Raw genomic sequence first — 12,539 nt, forward strand, 5'->3', positions numbered from 1 at the left:
CAAGGGGGGAAGGTGGGGGGGGGGTGATGAATTGGGAGATTGGGGTTGACATGTATACACTGATACGTATAAAATGGATAACTAATAAGAACCTGCTGAATAAAAAAAATTAAATAAAATTCAAAAGTTTTAAAAAGTAAAAAAATAAAATAAAACCAGGCAGCCTGGTTCTTAATTACATGATTTAGCAGTTGTAACCTGCACAAGTTATTTAATATCTCTAAGTTTCAGATTTTCTTTAGCTAAAGTGGGCATAATAATGCAAGATTGTTGTAAGGACTAAATTCGAGAATTTATAGAACTTGACAAATATCTGACAATGAATAATTGCTAAATAAATATGACATTGAATTAGCATTGTGACTGTCAACATAATAATTCTATTTAAAATATTTTAAATTCTCTGGAACATTAAATTTGCCAAGAAAAACACAGAAATTTTAACTGAGGGAGTTCTCATATTTTGCAAAATCTGACAGGGTTTATAACTGGACAAAACTGTGCACTATAACTGTACTTGCAGTGTACTGGGATGATGCAGAGCTATTATCCTGATGAGGGACTCTGATGCTTATCTGAAGGCTATATTCATAACACCTTTGTTATTTTGCCAACTAGCATGGGTTAACTCCACAGAACAGAGTAACAAAACTTCAGCAGACAGTGTGTATAGCCAATTCTTCTGAAAAGGAGTGATGATGCAAGTCATAAAAACTATAATGATATTATACTACTTCATGATTCACAAACTTTTCCGAGCATTACCTCATTTGATCCTCAAAACATCTTGACATGAAGGCAAGGCAAATACTATGGACCTTTTGCTGCTAGGGGAACTGGATTTCTCAGAAGGTATAACTGTGGATCATTAACAAAACCAGAGCTAAAATCCTTATCTTTAATCTCCATGGACAGTGTTGTTTGTAACAATCTTCTTCCAAAGTTGAGTAGATTGAATTTGAAAAAATCATTTATTTACAATAATACCTATTCTTACAAGGCACAGAAATAACAGCTCTCTTTTTAGTGTTTACATCAGGATGGAGAATAGTAAAATTTATTTTAAGAAGATATTTTGCTATTTAAATTGTTAGTGTGGCAGATTGGAAGGATAATATAGTCCCTGGTTATTCTATAAAGATAGAAGCTACACTTTTCACTTTTGCCTTTTTTTCCCCCAATCAAAAAACATGACGGGGAAATAAGCTCCTTTGTTCTCCACTAATCTGCACTCACATTTCACAATTCATTCTTACTGTGCCCTTCAAAAAAGTACCAAACTCAATGGATTAAGAAAAGTCTACTAATGTATGCCTTATGCAAGAAGGAAAAAACAAGTTAATAACTTTTGATATAGGGAGGTCCATTTCCAGCCCTACAGAAAACCCCTTAAGGATCCTGGCAGTACATAATGAATGTACTCTAATCACTGTTAGAATTACAACCTGGTGAAAGCCTTTGTAAGGATCCCATTAATATTTGGGTCAAAAGTGCCTTACAATCAGTAGGGTACTTGCATATGTGTGCACCAAAAATCTGCTTTATATTTTAAAAAGTGAAAATAATTGCGATTTCTTTAGCAATATCAGTAGCTAGGATGTTGGTCCACCAGATCCTCTCCCAGATTTAGCTTTAAGAAACGTACTAACATGCTTGAAGAACATATAATCCAGCCTCATGGTTTATACCACAGCAATCACACAATCAGAAAGTGACCAAAGATTTCAGAGATGTAAGGGAATTTAGAAATCAGTAGTTATTTCATTTCTACAAGTTTCAGAGTTTACTTCCCTCTTATACCTTTCTGGATAATAAAATAAATAATCTCAAAAGGTAAGTCTGGGTGGACACTTAAAACTTTCAAATCCTTAAGAAAAATATTTCAAAAGAAATCAATTTACACTACTCAATTTCTATATTATCAGGAATTTTACTACTAGTATCTTCAACACAATTAATCTTGAAAAAAAGACATGAAGAAAATGGCCTAAAATTCTCTACTTCCCTTTATATAGTTCCCAGAAATATAAAAAACAGAGAGAGCAAGAGGCCACTAGGCCACTTTATATATATATACACACACACATATGTATATATATTTGTATATCTTGTATATCATATGTATATATGATACTTTAGTACTCTCCCAAGGTAAAGAGTCCTAAAACATGAAAATGACACAGAACTGAATGGAACAATTCCAAATCATTGTCTGCATTTAGACTAGCTCTTTCTATAGTTCACTACCACAATTCTGGCAACTTACCATTCTCTCTCACCTAGCAAATTACAAAGGCCTTGTAACTGATCTCCTGCCTTCTACTCTTATCCCCAACCCACCCACAGTTCATTACCCATCCAATAACCAGAATGATCTTTTACAAAGTAAATCAGATATAGCATTCTTCCTTCTAAAAACTCTCTAAAGTGGTGTGTAAGAAAGTAGAAGAAAAAAAACAAATTTCTTACTGCAGCATTTTGGAAACCTACATAATTTAGACCCTGCTTATCTCTCTGATTTTATATTTTATCCCACTTGGCCTGGCACACTAAATGCCAGTCATATTAGCTTCTTCTGCCCCTGAAATAAGGCAAATTTGTTTGTGTGTCAGGGTGCTTGCTTTAGTTATTCCCTCAGATCCTCAAGAAACTTCTTCTTTCTTATCATTTGAGTCTCAGCCCAATGGAACCTAGGTTAGCCTCATTCTCAGAACATTCTATGTTTCTCTACCCTGTACTATTTTAATTGTATGCAACACTATCGGGAATTATTCATTAGATTTTTTTTGCAGTACATGGGCCTCTCACTGTTGTGGCCTCTCCCGTTGCGGAGCACAGGCTCTGGACACTCAGGCTCAGCGGCCATGGCTCATGGGCCCAGCTGCTCCACGGCATGTGGGATCCTCCTGGACCGGGGCACGAACCCGCGTCCCCTGCATCGGCAGGCGGACTCTCAACCACTGCGCCACCAGGGAAGCCCTCATTAGATTATTTAAAAATATTTTTCATAGTCTGTCTCCCTCAAGTAGAATTAAGTTTCATGACAGCAGGGATAAACTTTCATTTACTGTTATATCCCAGTGCCTCAAACAAATTTGGTATATAGTAGATACTCAATAAATACCTATGAAAAGTGTAAATTATGATACTTCAAAACTATTTTCATGCATGGTACATATGTGGAAAATGGGGAGAAAATGAGACAAACTTATTCTGTAAGTTCATTTGGCATTTAACTTGCTGCCAAAAAGTAGTGTCATCTTGAGGACTCTTTAATATCTAGACTGAGATCTGAAAATTGTTTTATGGTGGTTTAGAAAACAGCAGCCAAAAGCCCCACAAAATCCAACCAAGTCTGACTCCTTTTATGTCTCTGGGTCCTTAGCCCTCTTTCATGGTTTCCAGAAGTTGCTGGTAGGAGGAAGGTACCTGTTAGTCTATACATCCATGACTTAAAATCAAGACCAGCCTGGTTCCTTGCCTCTGCAGCCCCTCCTTCAAGATCACTTGAACTACACTTTTAAAACCGCCATTGGAGACTTAGTCTCTGTCCTCATAGAAGAGGGCTTTATACAGGGCCCTTGACTAACATCCTGAGGCTCACCACTAGGGTGTTTGTGGCTAGTCTAGGTTAGACAGAACTTCCACTCAACTCCTGTTAGTGGGTTGGGGGCACTTATAAAGAACAGTCATTAAATCTGTGTCCTGGAATTAGGATAAAGGAACAAACATTGTCCTTAGCCAACCTAGGAACTAGATATCCTATCAGAAGTAAGGGAAGGGATCCACAGACAAGGTACCTGTGAGTTAAGACCTTGGGCAGGAATTGAGCAGTTCCTCCTCTTGAGAAGTCTAACCTGATTCTTATCAATCCTTGGGAGTGTTAGCTCTGCTTGGGATACTCTTTGCTCTCCACACTTTTCCCCATCTCGCACTTAGAACTTTCACTCTTAGAACTTATACATATAGAGTGACGTATCCAACAATACAGTGTCCTACAGAATAGTTTCTCTGCCCTAAAACTCTCCTGTGCTCTACCTGTTAATCCTTCTCCCGTTCTCCTGAGTCCCTGGCAACCATGATCTTTTTACTGTTAAGTTTTGCATTTTCAGAAGTGTCATATTGTTGGAGTCTTACAGTATGGAATTAGACTGCTTCTTTATTAGGCAACATGCATTTACCATTCTCCATGTCTTTTTGTGCCTTGATAGCTCATTTCTCTTTATTTGTGAATAATATTCCATTGTCTGGATGTATCACAGTTTGTTTATACATACATCTATTGAAGGACATCTTCTAAGTTTTAGCAATTATGAATGAAGCTTCTATAAACTTTTGTGTGCAGGTTATTGTGAAACGTGTTTTCAACTCATTTGGGTAAATACCAAGGAGCATGACTGCTGTATCATACAGTAATACAGTTTGAAAAAAAAAAACTGTTAAACTGTCTTCCAAAGTAGTTGTATCATTTTGCATTCTCATCAGCAATGAATTAGTTCCTGTTGCTCCATAGCCTTGCCAACAACTGGTATTGTCAGTGTTCTAGATTTTAGTCATTCTAATAGGTGTGTAGTAGCATCTCATTGTTTTAATTTACAATTTCCTAGTGACAAATGATGCTCAGCATATTTTCACAGGCTTACTTGCCACTGAATATCATCTTTGATGAATTGTCTGTTTAAATCTCTTGGCCACTTTTTAACTGGACTGTTTTTTAAGAGTTTATTGTATTTTAAGAGTTCTTTGTATATATTGGATACCAGTCTTTTATCAGATATGGGTTTTGTAGATTTTTCTCCCAGATATGACTTTTCTTTTCATTTCCTGTAACAGTTATATTTTACAGGGCAGACTTTTTTATTTTAATGAAGTCCTACTTATCAATGTTTTTCATTCATATACTGTGCTTTAGTTGTTGTATAAAAATTCTTCAGCAAGCCCATGACCACCTAGACTTCATGCTATGTTATCACCCAGGAGTTTTATAGTTTTGTGTTTTATATTTAAGTCTTTGATCCATTTTTGAACTAATTTTTGTTAAAGGTTTAAGGGCTGTTTCTAGTTTCATATTTTTTGCATGTAGATATACAGTTGCTGTACTACCATTTGTTGAAAAATTACCCTTCCTCCATTAAATTGCCTCCGCTTCTTTGTGGATGAGTTAACCATATTTGTATGGATCTATTTCTGGATTCTTTTTTCTGTTCCATTAATCTTTTGACAAAAACAATTTGTCTACTCTTTCACCAAATACCATATATTCTTAATTCCCGTAGCTTTACAGAAAATCTTGAAGTCGGGTAGTGTTGGTCTTAAGTTCTGGTTTTCTCTTAGTGTTTTATGAACACTGAGATACATAATGTATTTAGGTGTGGGTAACATAATTTGAAAGTGACTCTAATGGCAATAGCATAGGTTGTGTTATATGAATTTATAAGAGCACTACCTATGGGCCAAGATAATGAAGCCTAGTCACCCATTACTACTTCTTCCTAGACATAATGAAAGAGTGCTTTCCCTGTTCTCCTTGCAGTGAGGTTGCAGGCCAAGTAAGTTCTGGATTATGAAATGTGGGCAGACCTGGCCCTCAAAATATAGCTCTTGGTCTTCTACTTCTCTTTATACTACTACAGCAATGTTAGAAGCCACATATTCCAGAAAGATTAACAACAAAATGGAAGCAACCTGGGTCTACAAATGATGACTTAGAGAAGAAATGCCCAAGAAGATCACCTACTATGCAATGGACATAATAAGCAAGAAACAAATCTTTATAGTCTTAAAACCTTTATTTGTCACTGTAACATAGCCTATACTATCCTGAATAATACACTAAAAATAGTAGGTTGGTTTTTGGTTTTTTTAGTCAGCATCATTTAGTCAGCATGAGAAACTCAGAACACAGAAGACATATTTTACCTTAAGTTGAAATTAGGCACAAAATAGAATGTCCTTTCCTAAGATCTGGATATCCTTTTTTATCTCCTCTCTATCAACATTCATACAAAACACCTAAGATATTAACTACTCACCTGATATCACAACCTAGACTGGAATATACCCATTTGATGCTTTCTAACTACTATATAACATGCATAATTTATTTAGAGGCATTAAATTCTTAGGGTCCACTAGCACTCATCCTGAGGTGATTCAATTATCTTCCCCTGAAGTGGGACAAGTGAAAAACAGGAGATGAAAGAAAAGAGAAGAAAGGAAATCTAAAAAAAAAAATAAGCTGATCTTAGAAGGCATGGAAAAAGTGTTTCTTAGAAAGTAGTAACTGTAATAAGGATGTTCATCATTTTCACATGCTATCTTTATTCCAAGAAAGCTCAAAGGATTTTGGATTTGATCTTGCTATTTCAATACACGTGTGACTGTTTGAGAAAACTAATAATCCTCTCAAAATATTCTCTTTGAAGTCACGGAACAGCAGGATCTAATTATGTGTCCCTATGGATTGATCACTTGACTACACCCTGGAATAACCCATGCCCTTGGCAAAGAATGGAAAATTAGTATTGTTCTTGACAGAGAGAAAACAGATTCTACATTTAAGCAGTCATTCTATAAAGTCAGGAGAGACAGCAAAACTATCTGCACATATATCAAAAGTCAATACCAGGAGTAAAGTTTACCAAGAGGCTAAGCGTTGTATTCCTCTACAAATCTGGTCATTTAATAAATAATCTTTGAATGTTTAATCAGAGTAAGAGTTGGTCCATTTTATATTTTTTTATTAGGTTTTAGCCAGGGAAAAGAAAATCTCTCCTTTTGTAAGAGCTCTCATATTCTGCACATCTTAGAAACTGGGCAGCAAGAGACTACCTGGAATGTTTTCTAGACATTAACCTTCCCATGACTTTTTGAAATTCAACAAGCAGAAGATCCTTTAACAGTACATTGCATTTATATCTGTTTAAAGATTAACCAGTGCCTATACATACATTCAGCACACAATTTGTGTTATGTACCAAGTGCCAAAAATAATAACTTAGATCTCAAAATGAGTGAGCTTCTTATATACATAAAATTGCTTGCAAAGGAGAAAAACAGATAAATTAACATAATTCCTTCTTTCCTCAATATCCTTGGCAGTAGAGAACAAAACCCCCCACTGGTAAAAAGCTGTTCCATCTGCCATCCTATTGCAAGAACAGCTCGCTTTCTTGGAAAGATGATTTATGGGACAACCAAATCATATGTTTCATTTTTTTGGGTAGAAGATTGGGTAGTTAGGTTTTCGTGGAGAATCTCCACTGATGAAAACACCTAAAAACCAATACTCTGAACCAATGAATCATCAGCAATTAACCTTTCTTTTCCTTCTAACCTCTTTAAAGCATGAGGTTATTCTTATCTGAAGACAATGCTATTCTAAACATGATTTATTAGAGTTGTATACATAAAGAAGAGATTTTTTAGTATGATAAATTATCACTGCCAGAGAGCAATAAGAAAGCTTTGTGGTGGAAGTAATTGTCTTGCTAATTTTCACACACAGACAAGGAGTAGATAAGATGTTAGTATCATACCCAGCCTTTACTCTCCAGCATTTTAATTTGTAGAGGTGTAGTAGAGGGGAAAAAAAAAAAAAAGGTGAGGGGGCGGGTCAGGGAGGGTTAAATGATTTGACCCAAATCCCCACTGTAAACTGCAGTAGAGCCAAATTAGGATACCAGTTGTCCTGACCTCAGATATTGAATCACGCGGTAGACCAAGCCATCTCTTAATTTACTGGATTCAAACAGACATCCAGAAAAGTAACTGACAGATGTGACTTTCTTTCTTCTTTCCTATCTTTCTCCCCTCTGGAAAATCAATTAGAAATGAGCAACATTTACAGCTTTACATTTTCATGACTCAAAATATTTTGATCTCTTAATTTACTTTGAGGCCATATAATTTGGAGTATTCTTTTGTCTATATGTGCAGCAAAAATATAATTAAAGAACTTGCCAAACAAATATATATTTTACTTTGTTTTAAAGAAAAATAAAATGGAAAGGTAAAATAGTATTGTTTTCTACTGTATTACCTTTGACAGTAAACTGTAATACCTATCATCAATCCAGGAATGCTGATTGTGCAAATTCCTCCTTCCTTGGCTTCATGAGCTTCAGAATTGCAATCTAATGATAAAAGGAAGGTTTCAGAAACCATTTTAAAACAAGGTGAATCTTCAGAACTATTATTCCATTCAGTTTTACATATGCATTTTAATTTTTCTACTTTATGACTCCATTAATCTCTCATTTTCAACAGCCCGCATTTTTAATTAAAGTAACGAGTTTTGCAGGCTTTATTTTTATTACTGACTCATACCTTCACTAATGGTTTTTATTTTATTGTGAATTTCAAATCCACTTACGGTGCCAGGATGAATTAACACACTAGCAGCTGACTGAAGTGAATGAACAGGTTAAGCAAAGTAAATGTCCTCTAAGGAAGTCTTAAAACATTAAAGGATGAATACACAAACATTTTACTGTCATTCACAGTGAAAACTCAAGGTGCATGAAAAAATTGAGCAACAGTTAATAAAGTTGGAACTTCTCCCTCACTCCCTCCCTCTCTTCTCACTGCCATCCTTCCAGGGAGGTGCTCATGTGTCCCCACCCTCCCCGCACCTTTCCACTCTCCGGAGCAGAGTCAGTGGAAGATCCTGCCACCCCTCCATCCCATATTTGTTCCCTCAAAAGGAGACAAAGAATTGCTAAGAGGCTAGCTTTCAGTGAGTCATATACTCAACTTCAGCACACGTAAAACTGTTAAGGTCACACTTTATGTGGGTCCCTCCCTTGGCTCTTTCCCTTTTTCAGAGACCACTATGCCCTTAAGCATCTTTTTCTTCCCACTGGGAAGAAAGTCACTAGGACAAGGCTTGAGCTTGCTTTCAGGGAGATCTTGATTCTCCAGCTTCTCCTTCTACAAATGGGTAGGTGAGACCATTTCAGGGGGATAGTTTGAAACACCACATTTTACTCAAGCTACCCTCACTTCAATTAGCCTTGATGATTCTAAAAATAGTTTGATCTTAATTTCCCAATTGGTTCCTAAATGATACAGAACAAAGGGTGGATTAATGTGTACTATTCAACCCCCAACCAATGGGACAAAATATTAAATTGCTAATTATCCAATTTCTGGACTTCAGATCTCACCCTTCAGTAAAATATTGTATACATCTTAACTGTACTTTAAACAGTTTTTTTTTACTATTATATTAGGTTTATATATAAAAATATCATTTTTCATCCATATTGTTTCCACACTTTTGGAAACACCTATATTCTTTGTATAGTTTCACACTTCGTATCCATTAATGATATCTGTATTCCATAAACACTTGTCACAGAATAACTCATCAAGTTTTCTTTCCAAATAAAAATCAGTAATATTAAAATATAACAAATAGCAAAATAGTTTTATAAAAAGCACAATCCTTAAAGTTAGATTCCTGTTTAAATACTGGCTCAGTGATTCATTTGATATGTGAATTTGGGCAAGGTAATTAATATCTCTGTTGGGCTGCACCCCGCGGGCCTACAAGGCCCGCACTTGCCCAGCTTTAAGACCTAAGAAAGAGCCTGGAGTCAGCAACAGAGAGATCAGTGGTTTAATGGATGGGGGAGCTTACATGTCTGAAGCAAGGTCCTGCAGTGACACTCCACCGCATCCAGCACACGGCAGGCTGGATATGGTAGCAGTCTTGGGTGGGGGAGGGGGGATTACCAGTTAGAGGGGAATTGACCTCAGGTGGACTCATTAGTTACCAGGGAAACCAGTAGAATGGCAAGCACGCCCCTTCACCGCCCCTTTGATAAGAACAATCACTAGCTGGAGCCTGGGGCAAATGTCAGTCATGTGAGTAGGGTATAGGTGAAGCAGTCAGTGGTCAGGCAGAGGATGTACAGAAAGCAAGAGAACAGCCACCTTGAGTGGCCTGACCATACACTCTCTTATTGTATGGTCCTTATTTTCCTAATCTGTGAAATAGGAATAAAAGTACTACCTCTTAAATTTGAAAGTGAGGTTGAAAACAGTATGTCAGAATAGTGTCAGGCAATTAATAAATGAATATATTTTAGATGTTGTCATCACCATGTGGTAATCATATCATAGAAAACCATTTTGCATTATTATATTAATGTTCAAAAATACATTTCCAAGCTAATGGTAGTAAGAAATCTTTAATACTATGATTCTGGTTTTTTCTTTCTCCCATTAGCTACTAATTGTTTGACACCTGGGCAAGTCACCATTTCATTATGAGCCTCAGTCCCTGAATCTAGACTCTTTAAAAATCACAGAATTTTGCACACGGGGATTCAATAATGGATATAAAGTGGTCAACACAGAGTAAGCATTAACTAAATATTATTCCCCTTCCCTCCTTCCCTTTACCAAAGGAAGTTCATTTTGAGTTCATTTTGTTTTCCTTATAGCAGAAGATTGCCAATGGTAGTTGTAGCCCTTGGGCTTCATCCCATATAGAGACAGAATCTCTTTGCCCTTTAAAATAAAGTTCCAGAAGATGGTTGCACACATGGGGCATGGGGAATTGACTGCAAAGGGGCACCAGGGAACCTTCTGGGGTGATGAGAATGTTCTGAATCTTGTTTTAGGTGGTGGTTATGCAGTTGTATATAACTATCAAGAATCACTGAAGAGAACACTTAAAGAGGCGTGCATATTTCATGTTAATTACATCTCAATTTTTTAAAACCCAGGCTAATCTGAGAGTTAGAAAACCAAAAGAGTTTATGGAAAGATACTGTACATCTTTTCTTCTAAGAACCATATATTTTTAAATAATTTTAGAAAAAAGTTTGAATTAGTAGGCAACATTTAAAAACTAGGAAAATTCATATGGAAATCTAGATGCCCTACTTCTCTTTAAAAACCAGACCTGGTAAGAGTGAACCCGCATTTCCTCAAGAAAACATTCACTAAAGGTGAAAAAAAGATAACCTTTCAGGGCTTCCCTGGTGGTGCAATGGTTGAGTCCGCCTGCCGATGCAGGGGACACGGATTCGTGCCCCGGTCCGGGAAGATCCCACATGCCGCGGAGCGGCTGGGCCCGTGAGCCATGGCCGCTGAGCCTGAGCATCCGGAGCCTGTGCTCCGCAACGGGAGAGGCCACAACAGTGGGAGGCCCGCGTACCGCAAAAAAGAAAAAAAAAAAAAAAAAAGATAACCTTTCAGAAAGAGTTTGACACAGACCCTACCAACTCTAGCATTTCCTCCACCAACTTCTTATACTTATGTAAACACAAGCCTCACTGACGTTATAATCCATTTGATGACACCATATATAATACAGTTGTTTTGTTACTTTAAACTTGAACTCTCCTCAAGAGGGGCACAATATACTTTATAAGTTCTGTAACAATATAATAATATAGAAATTCTAATACATGTGTCCTACTACTGAAAGCCCAAATGTCGATTAAAACTCATTTTTCCAAGGAAGATATTCACAATTTAAGTATTGTAACTAAAGTATGTATTTTTTAATAGACTTAAACTAAAATAGGTGGAAAAAAATCATTTGCATAATCTGCTGTTTCAAAGAATTAAGTGTTTCAAATTATTCCTGCAAATGGTTTATGCAAGGCACAAGGTTTATGAATGATAACAAACACTAGTTGTTTGATCTTGAGTAATAGAATCTGTCTTCATAATTTAATAATTTAAACCTGTTTCATAACTTAATAAATATGACCCAGAACTCTGCTTTCTTTGACTGCAACTTGAGCCGTATCCAAAGACAAAGGATTCTAAGGTAGGCAACAGTACGCATTGTTGCAACTGATACTTCCAAGACTGCCAGAATCACTTCAGGTGATTCTTATCTTAAAATGAGAAGAACCTTCCTATCAAAGGCCCATAATGCTCTGGGATTGCAGTAAGCAGTCACTATATTAGTAATACTCATTTATGAGATTTAAATCAATAAGAAGATATCCAGGAGAAGTTATACCAAGGTCCTTTGGAGCTTGCTAAAAGCTCCAAATGTTTCAGACATAATCAGAAACATGTTATTGCAAGGAAGCCACACACACACACACACACACAATTAACTTCTAAAATGAAAATCTGAAAATTATAACAAACGCAAGAAGAGAAAGCACTACTTAGCATACAAAAGCCAAAAACATTCATAACTACTAAGTGTGAGAACACACAAAGTATAAAACCTCAAGTATAAACCTTAAAAATTAAATTAAAAAAAATAAGACCTCCTCACTGTGTGTCACAATTCAGGAGTTTGTTTCTCAGTAGCATAACCCAAAGGTGGGGTGGGGTATTTAATCACTTTACCCAATAATATAAAGAAACAAGCTGGAAGTCTCAAGACCTGAAGTGCACAGGGAGAATTTCATCTACAATAGTAAAATGAGTATTCCCTTGAGAGTCGCACAACTATTGGATTAAAATCAAATGCATTTCACTACAAAATGAGAAACAAGGAGTGAATCAATTACCTGAAGGCAAAACCAATCACAAAATGAGGTCTTTACCGCTACGAA

This window comes from Mesoplodon bidens (assembly GCF_964165515.1).
Source record: "Mesoplodon bidens genome assembly, chromosome: 1".
In the NCBI taxonomy this organism is placed as follows: Eukaryota; Metazoa; Chordata; class Mammalia; order Artiodactyla; family Ziphiidae; genus Mesoplodon; species Mesoplodon bidens.